We start from the raw sequence: 15,920 nt of genomic DNA on the forward strand, positions 1-15,920 counted from the left end.
CATGTTGGCCTGATTTCCAAATGGTATGAAAGCCTTGTAGATTTATCATAGATATTGTATACTTATTAGTTATTTGTAAGTCAACATTTAAAAATGTAGTGCACATAAGGAAATTACAAATGGGATATTACATCTTAATGTGTTGGGCACATATTTGTGTTAAACATTAAAATGAGCCGGGATGTGGTGGCACATGCCTGAAATTTCAGCACTTAGAAGGCTGAGGCAGGAGGATCACTGTGAGTTCCAGGGCAGCCTGAACTACCTAGTGAGACTCTGTCTTAAAAACACCAAAAAAAAAAAAAAAAAAAAAAAAACCCACAAAAACAAAACAAAACAAAACAAAACCCAGGAAGAGAAAATCTATTAAAATGTAAATTCTATTAAAGTAAAAGGAAAGTTCATTCTTAAATGTTGCAACAGTAAATTTGTGTATATGTAATTTGAGCATCCCATAATTTGAAAGTCTTATGTGAAATGTTTAAACACCTGAAACTTTTTGAGTGCTGCTGTGATCTCTCATTGGAAAATCCCACATTTGATCTCATGTGATTAGTCACAGGCAAACAGCAGGGCACTATGGAAACTGTGCACACTGGCTTCAGGCTACGTATATAAGATATACATGAAATGGAAACATGCTTTGTCTTTAGACTTAGATCATGTGTGTGTCACCTTCCTGCTGGGCCACAATGCCCAACACCCATGCTTAAAGAAGAGATTTATGTTGGCTTCCAGTTTCAGCTCATGTTCAGCTAGTTCTAAGGCAGAAACACAGTGGCAGAGGAGCAGCAGTGGAGGAAACTGTGGCAGCCAGGAAGCAGAGAGAGAAAGAGGGGATGGGAATATATCTTTGTAACTCACCCTCTGCCCCATGACCCACCGCCAAGCAGATCCTACCTCCTAATAGCATATTTAGCTACTGAACTCATTGGATGAATCCACTGTGGAGTATAGTGCCCCCGTGATCCAACTGCTTTTCACACACAGGAGAATTTTGGGAGACATTTTAGATCTAAATCATAATAGATCTCTTCCTCAAGGCTGTATGTGCAAATATACCAAAGTCCAAACAATTTCAAAATTTCAAACGTTTTTGGTCCTAACAATTTCAGATAAGGGATAAAAATATACCAAAGTTCAAGCAATTTTAAAATTTGAAACATGTCCCAAGCATTTAAAGTATGAGTACTCAAACTTCACTATATTTTGGGAAGTTCTGGCCCATGCAAAACCTTGGCAAAGGGCATGAAGATGGAGGAAATATTTGAGAAATAAAGAGCAGAATAAAGGAATCAGATCCTGGTAAAGTCATGTGTGTCTTTAATCCAAGTTCCTTGGGAGGCTGAGGCAGGAGGTCAACCTGAGCAATTTAGCAAGACTGTGTCTCAATAAAAGGTAAAAGGCTTAGGATGTAGCTCAATGCAAAGGTCCTCGGTTCAGCTCCCAGTACCACAAACACCAAAGCAAAGCCAAATAGGAAAAAGAGAAAGAGCAGGACTAGGGACACGTAAGGTATTTCCAAATGAAGAGTTTTAGAAATGTTAAATTCGGTGCACCTGCTTTACACAGGAGGCATTGTCCACCAGTTAGTAGGAAGCGTGGCCTCAGAGAGTTAGTTTCACCAGATTACAGCTTATGTTTGGCAATAAGTCTTGCATTTGCTATTTCATTTGATCTTTAAAATGATCCTGTGATGTTACTGTTCTCATATAAGTTTATTCATTAATTTATGTGGCAAATACTCATTAAGTGTCTATATAAGGCACTAAGTTTGTTGAGCACTAGGATGCAACAATTAACAAAACATGTAAAAATTCCTGCCTATTAAAATGAAGAAAAGAAATTTATAGAAAGTCTAATTAGTTTAACTCAGAATATTTTTAAACATTAGTTGTGTGGTCTTTTCTCTTTAAGTAGCACTCAATATCAATCATATCACATCACAGCCCAGGATAGGAAGAGGAGAGGGAAAAGGGAAGAAAAGGAGACCGGGAAACAAGAAAAAAATCATAAACAGTAGTTGTATTTATATATGGCGTACATATGTAAATGAGGAGGGATACACGCTTACTACAATTAAATTGGTCATCTTCTGTTTAGGGTATTGTATTGTTAGTACTACTGTAAATCCCATGAAGTAGAATTTTTCTGAGCAAGTATTACAGATAGTCATGCCACCAAGGAACTGGGTGAAATTTACGTGAAAAACCTAAGACATACAGAAGCCCTAGAATCATGTAGGGCTTTTAAGAATTATGTAGGGTTGCTTTTAGTTTATTAAATTTCTTGTGAGGCAGGTACATATACAGAACACATTTAATCCTTTTTTCCTATCTCTTTCCCTCCTGTCCCTCTTCCCTCCATCTACCTCTTGGTCCCCTTCCCTTTTATAAAAGACCTCTTTCCCTATTTCCTGTTATCTTCTATTTTGTTCTTTGTTTACATATTTTTGGGTTTCTCATGTAAGAGAAACCGTGTAATATTTTATGATGAACCAAATATAAATGAAAATAAATAAGTGAAATAAATAATTATGATGAATTATAATGATGAGTCATTATGATGAATCTTTAATTAGAGAATTGATTGGCCCAAGAACTGAATATAGATATGTTTTTCCAATCATGATGGCACATATAGAAATGTTTTTTATGCAATAGTAAATTCTAAGGTACTTTCCAACATAAGGAGTGTTAAATGCATAAGACAGAAATTTATGGTTGTGTTCTAGAACTCAACATATATGTTTATGCATCATTTTCAATTTCTTTCTTCCACAATAGTAAATTTTGCCATAAATTAACATAAACACTACAGGAACTCTATATAAAGGCTTTTACAATTCCTCTATTTTTGACTTCTAAAAGAAAAAAAAATTCTATAAATATGTTTACCATTTAGTATTCTGCCAGAGGGCCTTTGGTTATTTATTTAAATTGTCTAATAAAAATTATATGCATTTATAATGTACAACATGATGTTTAATATGTGTATATATTACAGAATGACTAAATCAGCCACCTAACATATGCATTGCCTTACATACCAATTTTTTTTGTGTGTGGTGAGAACTTTTAAAATCTTTTAGCGATTTTCAAGCAAATATTGCATTGTTATTAACTGTAATTGCCATGTTGTACAGTAGATCTGCTGAAATTTTTCTACTTATCTATTTAAAATTTTGTGCCCTTTGAGCAAAGTCTCCGAGTCCTAACTTCTAGTAACCAACATGCTTTTCTGTGCTGGTGTTCATTTGCCTCTCTGAGATTTCATATGAGATCATATGGTATTTATCATTGTGTTCTTGGCTTATTACTGGTTTTTAACTTCGAAAACAATTAGAAATAATAGTGTGTGGTCAGTTTGTCAAGGTTACCTGGAGGTTTACATATTTTACAACTGGAAATTCTGACTCCTTGTCTCTGTGTGTTTTTCCCCCACTGGATTTTATAAAATTTAAATGTATAGTATTAGTTTTCTTGCAGCCTATCATAGTTTTTTCATTTTATTCTTAGATATATAAAATACCTTTCATTTGTATATTTGTCATGGTCTCAGGGACCCCTCTCTAGGACATTTGTTAAATGATAAATTCTATCTCATTTCTCATGGAATTGATAGTCCAGCTAGTGGATGCATATGAAAAACAACTTCTGGGTCTCTGTGCTAAGTGCAACGCTAGTGAAACGACAGGGAAATTACCAAAACAGTAAACATGCACACCCCACACTTGGTTGTCAGACTAGATTTCTAGAAGATAAGGCTTAACATTTGAAACATGGAGCAAAAAAAGAATTTTTCAAATAAGTGTACACATGTATGTTCTTACATGTGTGGTGGCAGGAATACGGAGATATGGATAAGAATGAAGAAAAAAATGACTGAATCATTAACAGCATGATTAGGAAGAGCACAAAACACTGGGGGTTGAAAATGACAGGAAAAAAATACATCACTAAAGAGAAAAAATGTTTCAGTAAAATCCAGAGGGGAAGTGCCCATACCCTGTTTTTTTTTTAATAATTTTGTTAAGAACTAGCTCAAAAACTATAAAATCTAAGGGTACTGCGAATACAAAAGCAGCAAGAAGAGCACCATGTAAGGAGAATTGTGTTCTAGACAGATCTTTTATTTTTATTATAATTAGCACAGAAATGACATTTTGTACTCTCTGCATGCTTGTTGAAATGCAGTATGTCAATGTAACACAACATTTGAGAAAGAAAGTGTATATTATGCTTGTGTCATATCTCCCAGAAGCAACTCTTCTTCCGTACTGTACATCCCGTGTCACATTTTTGGCTTATCTGCATTTCCTTCTTCAACCCAGACACACACACATTCCTGTTCTACAGAATTCCTAAGTCACTTTCCTTCAAAAGATTTTTGAGCAACGACTATTTTTAAAAAACCTGTCTTCATATTTGTATAGTCCTTGGCTTATAAGGCTTTTCTAAATATGAAAACCAAAGGCAGTGAAAAACTACAAAGAAAATATCAGTAGATAAGTGCTAAACTAGAAGCAACACATAAGATACCGGTTTCCTAAAGCCCAAATTAACCATGCCCAATGAATTATTCAAAACAGCTAATAGAACTGGAGCTAAAGCATAGTGTGTTGAGCTATTACACACATTCAGAAAGTTAAACCAGGTTAAATCCATACTCACCATAGCACCCTATATGAAATAAATATTTTAAAGTTAATAGAAAAAGATAAGGGGGTTAACAGGAATGAAAAAAATAATTGAAGGTGTCTCACTGGCAACCACACAGGCAATGGAATAGGAAGAGAAGATAAATAGTAATACAAATTTTATACCTAGCTAAACAGTTACTTCAGTTTTAAGAGAAAACAATCCTGTTTTTAGATATACAAACACTAAAACAATTATTAAGTAAAGCTAAAATTATTGGCAGGGGATGATGTGGGTTTCAACAAATAATGATAAGTACAGAAATGATATGTCAATCTATCTACTTAGCAATTATTCATATAAAATTATTTTTATTTTTATAATACAGCTTAAACTAAAATCGTAAACCAATTTAGTTTAAGGTATGATCATTTGAGCTGTACATGTACACATACTACTTGTTCGTGATCTACAGTAATTACAGAAATGAAAAGTAATTAAAAGTTTTAGACATTTGCCTGTCTCAATATTGAGTGGTGAGAAAACAACTTTTGTCAGTGATAGTTTAAAAATGATATTCTTGGAAAAGGTGTGGAGTTCAGTGAGTTGTTGAAGTTACTATAGTCTGTGACTACTGGAAGGAGAAAAAATTGAGGAGAAATAGACATTTGTCAGAAATTCTGTAGATAAAATACTTGTATTCATTGAACACAAGAAATGAAAATGGAATAGATTCCAATTCAGCTGAAGAAAACAATGTTGGAACATATGAAATAATATTAATCCAACCAAATGTTGAGAAGACAAGAAAAAGGAGAGAAAGAGGTATATAAAATATTAAGAGACAGAAAGTCAATACAAATTTATTGCTTTTAATAAAATCAACTATCTTAGTCACACCTACTAAAATTTTTACATTTGATAAAGTAGCACAAAGTCTAGATATGTGCTGTTCCCAAGAGCTCTATCTAAAACAAAATTAATTAAAGAATAATACTAAGAATCTATTAACACAAAGAAATATATATATATATGCATCTACATATTTATTTGTATATAAAGAATTCTTATTTAGTGAGTCCTCATCTTGCTGTCCTTTGAATTTGTGTTATAACGACCCAGACATAATGGTACCTAAAGGTAATCTTTATACTTTCCTTGGTGGAGTTACATCTTTTAATTTTTTTGATTAAAATAATTAATCCTTTTTTTCTATTTATTCTCACAATTGACTAAAGTGTAGTGAGTCAAAGCAAGAAAAAGAAAAATTGACTTTTCTCTGCCTGAATATATCTTATTTCTGCTTAACAGTTAATTTGATAAAAACTTCTAGACCAGAGGTCATTTCCCTCAGGATTAATGTCATATTTCCTTTGTGTTTTAGCCTCCCGAGTTACTGATACTAATGTCTCTTGGATTTCTGATCCTATGTTTCTTTTCAGCAAAATTTCTCATATTATGCTTTTTGACATCCTTTGGGCTAAATGCTTGGCAACATGTACCATCTGGAAATTAATGATCCACAGTTCTAGAAAATTTCATTTAATAATTCTTTGATCATTACTTTCCTCTCTATTTTCTTTCTGGAATTCTTAATATTTTGTTCAGTATGAGCTTCCAAAATTAAATCCACTTCCTATTTTTTCTCTTATTTATATTAACCTTTTTGTAGTTTTAGAAAACTCCTTAAATTTACTTATGTCTTTAGTGAAGCTTGAATTTTTCCCCAATTTTAGTACAACTGGGTGTGTATTTCAGCATATTTATATATATATTTTATATATATATTCTGAGACTATTAACTTCAAGTTCTATGTATTTTGTCTTTTGCTCCCTCTAAATATTTTCTCAGTTTTTCCCTCTATCTTTCTTACTGACAGCTTTTTGTACTCCCTGCCTTACCTTCAGGACCATGTAAAGGCTCTGGAGAGGAAGAAGACTCAGCGCAGGGAGATACAGCACGCTGAGTGCTTTGAGTGGGCTTCATCATGTCAATCTGTTTTCACTACGAGGCCTCTGTGGAATCAAACTGCTCCTCCTGCTGTCATGTACCAGGTCTGAGAGTTCAGCGGGTCTATTTTGTTTATGTTCCTCCAGATGGCTTCCAAATTAACAACTGCAACTTTGATCTCAATTGTCCTATATTGTTAATTCTGAGTACTTTCTTTGTATTTATTTTTTTTAGCTGAGAGGGTAATACATATTAAGAAATTTATAAATTCCCAAAAAGACATTTGTTTTGTTCAGTGTCTCTAAATGACGTATCCTTGAGTTAATCTTTTTGTCACCCTTCATATTTATCTGATCAACCAAGACTCAGCAGATTCTTTCTCTACAGAACCTCTTGAAATTGTCTCTTTCATTTTGTTCCAGTCACTACCTTGTACTTTTCCTTTTTGTTCAAGCCTGTGTACTATAGTCTCTTAGTGATTTCTGTATTCAAGAACATGTAATGCATTGTCACTTAACTGTCTCAAGCACAGTTGTACTTTTGTTACTCAACTGCTCAAAATCACAGTAATTTGCTGTTTGCTACACTAAAACCAAGTTTTTTTAAGCCTGGAATCACTATCTTGCTTAGCCTAACTTCAGTCTAGTTTTCCAATTGGCTAAAGTCCAACATTGTTTTTGTTTTGTTTTGTTGAAATTTTTTTATTTTTATTTTTTGGTACCTGGGATCAAACTCATGACCGTGTGATTGCAAGACAGGCACTTATGCTGCTAAGCTAAATTTCCGGCCCTCTCAACATTGTTTTAGATAGTTTGATGTCATATTTTGCTGTGTGTCCCAATAAAAAGAATTAACTAGTATTCTCATACCAACTCTTACATTAGCAACTCTTGTTTTCAAATATGAGTAATCATCCACCTGGAAACTTTTTGCGATGGCTTCAACTTGAATGTTTTGGACCGTACCTATATTCTAAGTTGAATCATGAATTAGTCCTTTTTCATCAAATAATGTCTTGTTTCTATCAAATGATCTTGCAATACATTTCCTGTTAGACATGTTACTCCTGAGTACATTTATTTTGTACTCTTAAAATGTGTACCATAACATCCTTCTAATTAAGGGCCTTCAATATATTTGTTGCAGTATGAAAATATATGCTATCTGCATATATGCAATATATTTACTTAAGGGTTAGTAAGGAATTATTTACTACCTTTGAATAAATGTAGGCCTTCTCACCTTAGTAAGGTTCTTGAGAATAAGATCTATTATTTATATTCTTTGTCTACCTTTGCAATAGCTTGTGCAATGTGTGCACTGTCTTTTTTTGCAGTGAAATTCTCTCTCTCTATATATATACTTATACATATTAAATAATTGTCTATATAAGTATATATGTACTTGTGCATATTAAATAACTGTCCTATGATGCCTTTGAAAATATCAGTTTAAAAAACTGGAGGGAAATTTATTTTGGAAAAGTTTTTCTTCTCAAGATAGAATAAGTTGCTACCCCTTAAAATAGTCTAATTATTTTACTGGAGACCTAGTTATAAAACTACTTGCAGTTGCACTAGAAATAGAATTCTGGTGTCACTTAATGAGATTTTTCAAGTTCACATTACTTATTCTGCAGACTTCTTCATTTGAGTAGATTATTTAATATTTTATTTGTTTTATTATTCACATTTGGGGTAAAATATTTCCATTCACGCTCACAGTTGGTTGAGTTGCATGTAGAGTCTGAGTGCATAGAACTTTCTCTCAGCCCAGTTACTTCCAAATGTGCAGATGCCTAGCGCTCCTATAATTCACATCCCGGGAGCAGGTTTCCTCCAGCTGTCCAGGAAACAAAACTCTGTCCTACCTTAGGACTCAAGTTAACAATTTACTATCTTTTCAGTAGCAATCTATTTTTTCTCCTTGTTTTTCCTTTTACTGCATCCAAACTAACTGTACCACATTGAAAAATTTATAATTAAATTTCATTTCATATTTTGGAATACATTTTAAATGTGTCCTAGTGGGACACATATTTCTATTTAATTTGTCATTGGTGTTTTACATAATAAAGAGGGGTGACATGAATCTTTTTAATTTAGACAATATAATCCCAGCAAGTTTTCTTTCTTCTTTCCTTGTTATCTACCAGTGAAACTAAATGTACTTTGATTGTAAAGATTCTTCTTTATTCGCTTCTAAATTAGTCATTTATTTACTGAACTCTCTTGCCATGTTTAATACTATGTGAAGATTTATGGGACGCATTGGCATATTTAAACTATGGAAATTCTTTCAGCAACATAGTAAGTACAAAATGATTAGGAAGTAGGTAGTAAATTTGGTAGTAATAGCCATGAATATAGAGAGTTAGAGAAGCAAGAAGTGAGCTTGACAGGAGCAGTAGGGAAAAACTTATGGGAAGGGCAGAATTTGAGTCATATCTGAGTACCCAGATATGGATAACAAAGGAGTGCTTATGTTTGAGATTTGGGGTCATAATGCATTGATTAGCCTAAGGGGCAGTTAGTACATGGCTAAGGGTAAGTGGTGGGCCTATGTGAGCTGAGACTTGATCCAAGTAGGAAAAAAAAAAAAAGGATCCCACTTAAGCATCCAAACTTGCAGTAGGGCAGTGATGTGATGATGACAGTGATGTTCAAATATGCTGACTTCTAGCAAGACTCTAAAGGGCTACTATGTATCACAAATGATGAAGAACAAAAAGTGTGACCTAGCAGACAGCTAACTGCAAAAATGAAAATCAAGGTAATCGTAATAGAATGCATTCGAGACAATTTGGAATTATAAACTCAGAGAAACTAAGCACAGAATGAAAGAAAAAGAAGTTGGATCTAAGGAATAAAAGAGGAAGCTTCAGTATTACTTCATGTTCTTGTAAAAACCTCCAAGGCTTTTGAATTTCAATGCTTTGTTGAAATGCAGTTCTCATGCTGGGGCCACTAGGTGGTGATCTTTGTTAGTTGGTAACTAGTGGCTTTTAAAAGATGAGTTCAGCAGTTTACCAAACCCATTTAAAAGAAAATCTGTATTTTTGCTTTATACAATCCTTGATATATAATATTTGCAGCTATGGCTATATCTATCTATGAATGTTTTCCCTTCTCTTTTATTGCTTTTGATCTGTGGTCTGAGGTGAGACAGAGGAAATGGGAAAAAAATGCATGTTTAGATCACAGTTCTCATGCTTGTTTGGCCTCTTGGTATTTCCCAATCCTGGTCATTGCTGTATGGAAGAATGAAGCTAGGAAAGGCGTCTTCTAGCTTGCTGGCTTTAGTATTATATGCTCAGGAGTTTTACATTCACACCATTGCAGGCCATGGTAAAGTGAACTTGGGGGACAGACAGGTGAGTTGGCTGAGGGACCCTTCCTTTACTGATCTCCAGCACTCATTGCTTTGACTTACCCTAGAATCACAAGCTCTGCTCCTCATTATGCTGGAGTTTATAAGCTAAGCAATCAGCTCCTTCCTTAAAATTGAAGAAAACTTGTTACCTGGTGAGTGAAAAGGGAAATAACATATCAAAGAGCCTAGTACACAGTACGCACTGTCAATTCTTGTTAAATGAGTGATTTAAATAACTGAGAGTCAGCAATGCACTGGAGAGAAGAGATGTTTTTGGCCACACAATGCTACATAGAAGTTTTCATGAAAATCTTTTTAAGTGTCTGGTACGCTGTTCAGTGCTATAGGAGCAAGTGTGCATGGCTTACCTGGTCCTTTGTACTCACTGACATAAGACTTTGACAACTATGATTAAAATAGTTATGTGGGAAAATCCTTTCTGAGTTCCAAACATTCAAGTTACTAATGAACTTTTGTTAACCTGTGATTTTATAACACGTTCTTATTAAATGAACTAATAGCACAGTTCATAGAAGTCACTTTTGAAGTGCTTAGTCACAGCAATATGTAATTAATGGTAAAGGCTTAAAGTGCAAACAGGGGTCTTATCTATCCAGTTTTTTACTGCCAAGTTTCTTGATGATCATTAATAAACCCTTGCACTTGTAGCAACAATTGCAACTTCAGTGGCTTCAGTAAGTCTGAAGGCTCCTCCTGAATTTATTTCCAACATTTCCCTGTAGAAAAGAAATTCTGGGCACCTAGCTACAGCTATACATTTGTTACCTGTTATGAAAATTATGTTGTCAATTCTCTAGTGGAAGAAAGGGAGATTATTTCCCTTCCTCCCAAAAGCTACATGTTAATGAATTTTTTATTTTACTGATTTATTCTTGACTGCTTTTTCCTTTCCATTTGACCTTTTGGGCCAATCAGGGCTTTTAGCCGAGGATCAAAGAAATCAGAGTCCTGGCTTAGGCAAATCCTAGTCTCGTTTCTTTACCTTAGTTCCTTCCCTTACCTCTGTCTGACAAAGATAATCATCACATAATATTAATCATGTGAAATCCTGGCTTCTAAAATTGTGAGTTTGTAAAGCAAACTTTCATAGCAAGTCAATACATCTTAACATTTCTACGTCTTAAAACAGTAACTTGCTTTCATTTATTTTTTATTAAAATGAGAATCATGTAAAATTTACCACCTTCACTGCTACAAATTGTACAGTTCAGTGGCTTCCAGTACATTGTCACTGAAGAACACCTATCACCAATATCTACAGTCATGTACTGATTAATGACAGGGATAAATTCTGAGAAATGCATAGTGTACTTGCACAAACTAAAATGGCCATGATGTCACTGGGCTGTATAATCTCAGGGGACCACTGTTGCATATGCTGTCTTGGCTGAAACATTGTTATGGGGCATATGATTATAATTCCAGAATATCTTCAGCATTCCCAAAAGGGAGTAACAAGCCCATTAAGCAGGCACTATCCCACTTCTCCCTCTACTGGATCCTGGCAATAATCCACAAATCTTTTTTTCCCTATAGATCTCCTATTCCGAATCTGTCATGCATGTGTTTTTTGCAGTATGTAGCAATATGTGACTTTTTGTGTCTAGTTTCTTACTTGATGTAATATTGTCTAGGTTCATTCATATTATTATATCTATAATTACTATATTCATTTTAAGGCTGAATAATATTCTCTCTCTCTCTCTCTCTCTCTCTCTCTCTCTCATTTGCCTATGCTTTCATCTGTTGATATACTACTAGGGTTGTTCCTACTTTTTGCCATCTATGACTATTACTGCTATGAATATTGGACTTTTTATTTGGACATGTTTTCAATTTTCTTGAATATGTACTTAAAGGAAAATTTCTGGGATACATGGTAATTTTTAAAAGAGTCTAATTTTATTTTTACATGTCTAGCATTGAAATATTCTGTGAATGATCTCTTATTAGAGAGGGCTTATTCTGAAACCAGTGAATGGTGTTTGTATGTGATGTGTTGGGTTGGAGTATTAGTTCACTGGCTTTTTAAAATTTATTCAGTGGTTGTGACTTTCAAACACATTAGTTAGAGAGTGAAGTTAACATAAGTGATATTTTCTTCAATCAAATTTAGTGAAGAACATGTTTCTCTATTCTGTGTTTCTATTTAGCAAATATTCATTGGGTTCCAGCAATATAATGATACATATTTTAGAAACTGGTTATACAGACAAAAGCATGAAGAAGATTCTGTCCCAACAGAACTGCATTTAAGAAGGCAGGAAAATGATTTTAGATATGGATAAAGCTATGGGAGAAAATGATCCAAGAAATTAGTGTGATGTCTCTATAAGATAGTAATATCAATGCTTCTCAAAATGTAGTGTACATGAGAATCATCTGGGGAGTCTATTAGATGCAGATTTGAATTAAGGAGATCTTGAATGGGGTATGTAATTCTGTGTCTCCAACAATTTCCCATGCAGTGCCCAGGCTACAATGACAGGCAGAGAAGGCCCTCCTAGCTGGTGGCCTCCCATTAAAGGCATGAATGTGGGATATGCACTGGGACCCAGCCAAGTACAAATCTGAGATGCTAGAGTTACACAGTGAGGAAACACCTGTTATCAACGTTCTGTAGCGGGAGTGAGCTTGCCACATCTGAAGAATGAGGTGGCGGAGCAGCCCTATCTCCCTTCCTGATACCATATGACCTGTTTGTATCCAGAATAACCCAGAATTCCTTTGACTTCCTGCTACACAGCTTATTTCTACCAAGAAATGCAAAAATTTGTTCCTGGACCTAAGTGCACCTATCAGCTTCTTTTATCTAAACATCAAATATGCTTTGGGAAAAATATCTTTTTCTCTCAGACCATTCATTATAGCTCTAATTTCTTTTTAACCTTTAGTTTCTTGCTAGAAAGGGTGTGTCTTGCCTGCCATTAATAGTTAATATTTTGAATATTTCTGATGTTATTAACCATTCTGAAACTTGACTTTCTTTGACTATATCATAGTATTTTTAGAAATTTCTGGGTTCATGCCAGTTGTTTAAATTACTTTTGGAGGACCCATTGTAAGCAAGATTATGGTGAATATTATTTTTTATAAATTTAAAGTTATACCACTTGTTAATTCCTTAGAATAAAATTTTAGAAATTTTAGAAATAAAATAACTATACTCTGAAGTGTAACCAGATAGTTCTAATTCAATTAATACTATAAGTGTTTGCATTCCACCCGCTCTCCTTATTAACTTGTAGTATAATCATTATCACTTTTATCTACTTTTAATAAGAAAATTTATGTAACACAAAATTAACTTTTACAAAATGCTCAGTTTACTGTTTTAAAAATAGTCAAATGGTTATACGTGAGATTCTTTTTGAATTTGTTATCAAGTGGAGAAGCTCAAATTCACAATCATGATAATTTTTCCTATGCAACACATTTAGTAAGTAGAATATTAAATCTAGATAAGTTTGATTTTAAAATATATATTCCCATTTCCTATATTAGATAGCAAAATAGTACTAGGCATAATTGAGAAAAGCATGGATCTACTCAATGCAATAGGTCAGGAAAGAGAAGTAAAAGTTTAAAGTAACTCAAAAAGGAGATTTGACTTATTAATTATAAAGTATAAGAATATACACAAAATCTAAGAGAAACAACAGTAACTTTTGAAGATAATGAAAGCTTAAACGCAATAAATTTAACAAATTTAAAAAGAAATACATGTATAACCATTTTACTAGTTTGTTTTTGTGGCAGAAAGTGTTAGACTCTACTAACTATGTCTAAATTCTTTAGCCATAACTAACTTACTGCATTCAAAATAGTGGGAGAGCACTGAGCAGTTGCATATAGGCACAGGGCTTATCTAGAGGTGGAAGAGGTACCACCGTGCCTTAAAACTAATTTTCCCAGTAGGAAAAGATGCTGGTATGAAATAAATTGATCAAAAGAAACTCTTTATGAGAGAGACATAACCACCTTGTAGTTTTTTTATATATAATTACGCATAAACATTTTACCAAAGAGCTTAATAATGATTTTGAGAACATTTTTGATCATTTTGCAATGTGCAAAGTTCTTAAGAGTTGTGAATATATTCGAAATGGAGGAAAGAAATAATTCAACAGAAAGTTTTAGTGTTTTTTAAATGCTGAAAAATATTTTTCTTTGTTAGACTGACCATCAGTGGTTCTATGAAGTGATGATTCAGAGACAGGGTGAGTGAGATGTCTATTCTTGGCCTAAGTCAAGGCATTCACTAAAAAAAATTGCTTCAGGCCATAACTTTGGCATGTCATGGGTTAAATAAAGGTCAACTGCAAGTGAAAAATAAAACTCAGTTGATCTTTTGGTGTTAAAGGTGCAAAATAGTTACCATTTTAGATGCTTTCAGTGCTCTTATAATTCAAGGATTTTGGATTTCTTTTTCCCTCAACTGAGAATTTTCAGGCAAGTGCTGTCCATAATGTATACGAGTGCCTTGGGGGCATTTTGAAGGGGAAAAGGAGAAAATTTACCATGTTTCAAAAGAAATATTCTTGCCTATACAGGCTTTTGCATGATTTTAGCAGTTCAGTGATATTGCTAGCTCACAGGCGAGAGAGTGATCTTTTACATTTAATTTTTATCAATAGTCATTTGGAACATAGATTGCTATTGCACTAGTTCTAATCCCATCACTGGCTCACTGTTAATTTCTGTTAAAGATGTCTAAACACAAACCTGTAATTCCTTTTACTATTTACTCTAACATGTTTGTCTTTGTTAGGGAAGGGGTGAAGGGTTACGGAGGCAAATGATTAGTCAGTGAGAGCTCAAGACTTCCACACTCCCCTGGGTTTTAATCTAGGCTCCATCGAATTCTTTAGAGGGCACAGGAGAGGTGCGTGCTGCATAGGGCTGTTGAAAGGGCTGCCTGTGATGGTACCTTTACCCAGTAAGAACTCATTCAAGCCAACTTGTATTTGGTTTATTATTATGTCTGGTCTGTGGTATCTTCTGCCACAGAAAATACTGGAAGCAGTAAAAATCAAATAGAAGGGCTATCTAATTGTCTGGCTACTACTGACAAGCCAGACAAATACCGACAGCCATGTAATAAATGCTGCTGGCTATTGTGTGATCAAGTTTCATATAGATGGCACAGATGTGGGGCACATTTCACTAAGTAAATGGAGACATTCTGGGATTACCTGTGTAGGTCAGGTAACATTCCAAAGGCAATCTCCATTATTGGAGATTAGGTAAGAGATATGTAAACAATGTTATAACAATACCCAGGACAAATCAGACTGCATCAATTTCTGGCAAAATTAATTTTTGGCTCCAAAAGAATAGGCAGAATTTCTTCAGGTCTTTACTAGAGAAGATGAGAAAACATAGACTATTCCAGAATTGACACATGCTCCATCTTACATGAGAAGAGTTGTATCCTACATGGATCATTTTTAAGTGAAACAACTTTGTTATGTTTGTTTGCGAAAGCCAAGGAAAAAACCAACAATAATGAGCTAGCATGTGATAAGATTCTCTCATTCTAAGAAAAGTTTCTCCTCGCTGAATACGAAAATGAATGATTTTTCTATTAAGTATTAATTCTTTACTATAGAGAAAAATCTTCCTTTGACTAGTAATAAGTGACTAAAAATAAAAGCTTATTGCTGTTCCTGACAACTAAGCCAGAGAATTTGGGGCTTGAAGAATTGGTAGACCCTTCCAGTGAGAATCAGCCTGAAATTATGTACGTTTTGAGGGCGTTTGTTCTTATTTGCTTATTCATAAAAGAGAATATTCTGTTATTTTTAGAGCTAAAAGGGGACTTTTAGGCACTACACATAGAAGATAGTTGGTAAATATTTACTGAATAAATGTATGAATATATGTGAATGTTCCTCATTGTGGAAATCCTTCCTACATTTTATTTACTCCAGAGG

Source organism: Cavia porcellus, unplaced genomic scaffold, assembly GCF_034190915.1.
Source record: "Cavia porcellus strain 051 isolate PalLab524CR breed Dunkin Hartley unplaced genomic scaffold, mCavPor4.1 scaffold_2, whole genome shotgun sequence".
Taxonomy (NCBI): domain Eukaryota; kingdom Metazoa; phylum Chordata; class Mammalia; order Rodentia; family Caviidae; genus Cavia; species Cavia porcellus.